This window comes from Oncorhynchus gorbuscha, unplaced genomic scaffold (assembly GCF_021184085.1).
Source record: "Oncorhynchus gorbuscha isolate QuinsamMale2020 ecotype Even-year unplaced genomic scaffold, OgorEven_v1.0 Un_scaffold_573, whole genome shotgun sequence".
Classification (NCBI taxonomy): domain Eukaryota; kingdom Metazoa; phylum Chordata; class Actinopteri; order Salmoniformes; family Salmonidae; genus Oncorhynchus; species Oncorhynchus gorbuscha.
The window spans coordinates 145,001-150,228 of record NW_025745407.1 but is presented as its reverse complement, the minus strand read 5'-3'; positions in this window follow the sequence as shown (position 1 = coordinate 150,228).

The following is a 5,228-nucleotide window of genomic DNA, read 5'->3' as shown; positions in this document are numbered from 1 at the left end:
CCTACAAGGTGTTTCATATCTGCAGCGTTTGTAAAAAGCTTTTTTAAAAGAGCCTCCTCGACCGCTCTAACTAATCAATATTGAAGAGAGATGGAAGAAAATAAATAAATAAGAATCTTCGTTTACTCAAATGGCCCCCTATTCCCTACGAGGCCCATAGGGCTACAGGCAAAAGTAGTGCATCACGTAGGGAATAGGGTGTGATTTGGGAAGCACACTAAATAACATAAAAAAAAAAAAAAAACATTTCTAGCTCAATATGCACTTATTGATGTGGTGTGTGGATGTATAGCCCTCGGCATTAAGGCTGTAGCAACACTTGTACCATTAAACTGAATTCATCAGCCGAAGAGAAACGTTTTAAAAGAAAGAAGTTTAGCTTCGACAAAAACGAATGTCAGTTACTCTAAGTGTCAAAAACGAAAAGTAGAAGCTGAGAAACGTTAACTGAAGATTGCAAGTTCAAACCCCCAAGCTGACATGGTACAAATCTGTCGTTCTGCCCCTGAGCAGGGCAGTTAACCCCACTGTTCCCAGACCAGTTAACCCACTGTTCCTAGACCAGTTAACCCACTGTTCCTAGACCAGTTAACCCACTGTTCCTAGACCAGTTAACCCACTGTTCCTAGACCAGTTAACCCCACTGTTCCTAGACCAGTTAACCCCACTGTTCCTAGACCAGTTAACCCACTGTTCCTAGACCAGTTAACCCACTGTTCCCAGACCAGTTAACCCACTGTTCCTAGACCAGTTAACCCACTGTTCCTAGACCAGTTAACCCACTGTTCCTAGACCAGTTAACCCCACTGTTCCTAGACCAGTTAACCCCACTGTTCCTAGACCAGTTAACCCCACTGTTCCTAGACCAGTTAACCCACTGTTCCTAGACCAGTTAACCCACTGTTCCTAGACCAGTTAACCCCACTGTTCCTAGACCAGCTAACCCACTGTTCCTAGACCAGTTAACCCACTGTTCCTAGACCAGTTAACCCACTGTTCCTAGACCAGTTAACCCACTGTTCCTAGACCAGTTAACCCACTGTTCCTAGACCAGTTAACCCACTGTTCCTAGACCAGTTAACCCCACTGTTCCTAGACCAGTTAACCCACTGTTCCTAGACCAGTTAACCCACTGTTCCTAGACCAGTTAACCCCACTGTTCCTAGACCAGTTAACCCCACTGTTCCTAGACCAGTTAACCCCACTGTTCCTAGACCAGTTAACCCCACTGTTCCTAGACCAGTTAACCCCACTGTTCCTAGACCATTTAACCCACTGTTCCTAGACCAGTTAACCCACTGTTCCTAGACCATTTAACCCACTGTTCCTAGACCAGTTAACCCACTGTTCCTAGACCAGTTAACCCCACTGTTCCCAGACCAGTTAACCCCACTGTTCCCAGACCAGTTAACCCCACTGTTCCCAGACCAGTTAACCCCACTGTTCCTAGACCAGTTAACCCCACTGTTCCTAGACCAGTTAACCCCACTGTTCCTAGACCAGTTAACCCCACTGTTCCTAGACCAGTTAACCCACTGTTCCTAGACCAGTTAACCCACTGTTCCTAGACCAGTTAACCCACTGTTCCTAGACCAGTTAACCCCACTGTTCCTAGACCAGTTAACCCCACTGTTCCTAGACCAGTTAACCCACTGTTCCTAGACCAGTTAACCCCACTGTTCCTAGACCAGTTAACCCACTGTTCCTAGACCAGTTAACCCCCTGTTCCTAGACCAGTTAACCCACTGTTCCTAGACCAGTTAACCCACTGTTCCTAGACCAGTTAACCCACTGTTCCTAGACCAGTTAACCCACTGTTCCTAGACCAGTTAACCCCACTGTTCCTAGACCAGTTAACCCCACTGTTCCTAGACCAGTTAACCCACTGTTCCTAGACCAGTTAACCCATTGTTCCTAGACCAGTTAACCCACTGTTCCTAGACCAGTTAACCCACTGTTCCTAGACCAGTTAACCCCACTGTTCCTAGACCAGTTAACCCACTGTTCCTAGACCAGTTAACCCACTGTTCCTAGACCAGTTAACCCCACTGTTCCTAGACCAGTTAACCCCACTGTTCCTAGACCAGTTAACCCCACTGTTCCTAGACCAGTTAACCCCACTGTTCCTAGACCAGTTAACCCCACTGTTCCTAGACCAGTTAACCCCACTGTTCCTAGACCAGTTAACCCCACTGTTCCTAGACCAGTTAACCCACTGTTCCTAGACCAGTTAACCCACTGTTCCTAGACCAGTTAACCCACTGTTCCTAGACCAGTTAACCCACTGTTCCTAGACCAGTTAACCCACTGTTCCTAGACCAGTTAAACCCACTGTCCCTAGACCAGTTAACCCCACTGTTCCTAGACCAGTTAACCCCACTGTTCCTAGACCAGTTAACCCCACTGTTCCTAGACCAGTTAACCCACTGTTCCTAGACCAGTTAACCCACTGTTCCCAGACCAGTTAACCCACTGTTCCTAGACCAGTTAACCCACTGTTCCTAGACCAGTTAACCCACTGTTCCTAGACCAGTTAACCCCACTGTTCCTAGACCAGTTAACCCCACTGTTCCTAGACCAGTTAACCCCACTGTTCCTAGACCAGTTAACCCACTGTTCCTAGACCAGTTAACCCACTGTTCCTAGACCAGTTAACCCCACTGTTCCTAGACCAGCTAACCCACTGTTCCTAGACCAGTTAACCCACTGTTCCTAGACCAGTTAACCCACTGTTCCTAGACCAGTTAACCCACTGTTCCTAGACCAGTTAACCCACTGTTCCTAGACCAGTTAACCCACTGTTCCTAGACCAGTTAACCCCACTGTTCCTAGACCAGTTAACCCACTGTTCCTAGACCAGTTAACCCACTGTTCCTAGACCAGTTAACCCCACTGTTCCTAGACCAGTTAACCCCACTGTTCCTAGACCAGTTAACCCCACTGTTCCTAGACCAGTTAACCCCACTGTTCCTAGACCAGTTAACCCCACTGTTCCTAGACCATTTAACCCACTGTTCCTAGACCAGTTAACCCACTGTTCCTAGACCATTTAACCCACTGTTCCTAGACCAGTTAACCCACTGTTCCCAGACCAGTTAACCCCACTGTTCCCAGACCAGTTAACCCCACTGTTCCCAGACCAGTTAACCCCACTGTTCCCAGACCAGTTAACCCCACTGTTCCTAGACCAGTTAACCCCACTGTTCCTAGACCAGTTAACCCCACTGTTCCTAGACCAGTTAACCCCACTGTTCCTAGACCAGTTAACCCACTGTTCCTAGACCAGTTAACCCACTGTTCCTAGACCAGTTAACCCACTGTTCCTAGACCAGTTAACCCCACTGTTCCTAGACCAGTTAACCCCACTGTTCCTAGACCAGTTAACCCACTGTTCCTAGACCAGTTAACCCCACTGTTCCTAGACCAGTTAACCCACTGTTCCTAGACCAGTTAACCCCCTGTTCCTAGACCAGTTAACCCACTGTTCCTAGACCAGTTAACCCACTGTTCCTAGACCAGTTAACCCACTGTTCCTAGACCAGTTAACCCACTGTTCCTAGACCAGTTAACCCCACTGTTCCTAGACCAGTTAACCCCACTGTTCCTAGACCAGTTAACCCACTGTTCCTAGACCAGTTAACCCATTGTTCCTAGACCAGTTAACCCACTGTTCCTAGACCAGTTAACCCACTGTTCCTAGACCAGTTAACCCCACTGTTCCTAGACCAGTTAACCCACTGTTCCTAGACCAGTTAACCCACTGTTCCTAGACCAGTTAACCCCACTGTTCCTAGACCAGTTAACCCCACTGTTCCTAGACCAGTTAACCCCACTGTTCCTAGACCAGTTAACCCCACTGTTCCTAGACCAGTTAACCCCACTGTTCCTAGACCAGTTAACCCCACTGTTCCTAGACCAGTTAACCCCACTGTTCCTAGACCAGTTAACCCATTGTTCCTAGACCAGTTAACCCACTGTTCCTAGACCAGTTAACCCACTGTTCCTAGACCAGTTAACCCACTGTTCCTAGACCAGTTAACCCACTGTTCCTAGACCAGTTAAACCCACTGTTCCTAGACCAGTTAACCCCACTGTTCCTAGACCAGTTAACCCCACTGTTCCTAGACCAGTTAACCCCACTGTTCCTAGACCAGTTAACCCCACTGTTCCTAGACCAGTTAACCCCAATGTTCCTAGACCAGTTAACCCCAATGTTCCTAGACCAGTTAACCCACTGTTCCTAGACCAGTTAACCCACTGTTCCTAGACCAGTTAACCCACTGTTCCTAGACCAGTTAACCCACTGTTCCTAGACCAGTTAACCCACTGTTCCTAGACCAGTTAAACCCACTGTTCCTAGACCAGTTAACCCCACTGTTCCTAGACCAGTTAACCCCACTGTTCCTAGACCAGTTAACCCCACTGTTCCTAGACCAGTTAACCCATTGTTCCTAGACCAGTTAACCCACTGTTCCTAGACCAGTTAACCCACTGTTCCTAGACCAGTTAACCCCACTGTTCCTAGACCAGTTAACCCACTGTTCCTAGACCAGTTAACCCCACTGTTCCTAGACCAGTTAACCCATTGTTCCTAGACCAGTTAACCCACTGTTCCTAGACCAGTTAACCCACTGTTCCTAGACCAGTTAACCCCACTGTTCCTAGACCAGTTAACCCACTGTTCCTAGACCAGTTAACCCATTGTTCCTAGACCAGTTAACCCACTGTTCCCAGGCCGTCATTGAAAATAAGAATTTGTTCTTAACTGACCTCGTTAAATAAAGGTAAAATAAATAAATAAATAAAATAAAAAATAAAAGAAGTCCTGACTTCTAGGTTCTCTTTTCCCCCGTATAAAACACAAAACATTACTCTGTTACCCTGAACCCCAATATTACTCTGTTACTCTGTTACCCTGATCCCCAATATTACTCTGTTACTCTGTTACCCTGATCCCCAATATTATTTCATCACTCTGTTACTCTGTTACTCTGTCGAAACCATTTCTGTCTCTGGTCTCGAAAATAGTTTTTTTTTTCTCACCAAAAAGTTCTGGACAAAACTTCTCAATTTCCCAAAAGTTCAAAAACCTTTAATGCTGTCATCATTTTTCTCCCTCCTTTACCCACCTCTCCACCTACAACTTCTCCCTGTCTCCCTCGCCCCTCCACCTCTACCCCTTCTCTCTTCCACCTCTCCTCCCCTCTCTCCTCCTCAACCTCCATCAT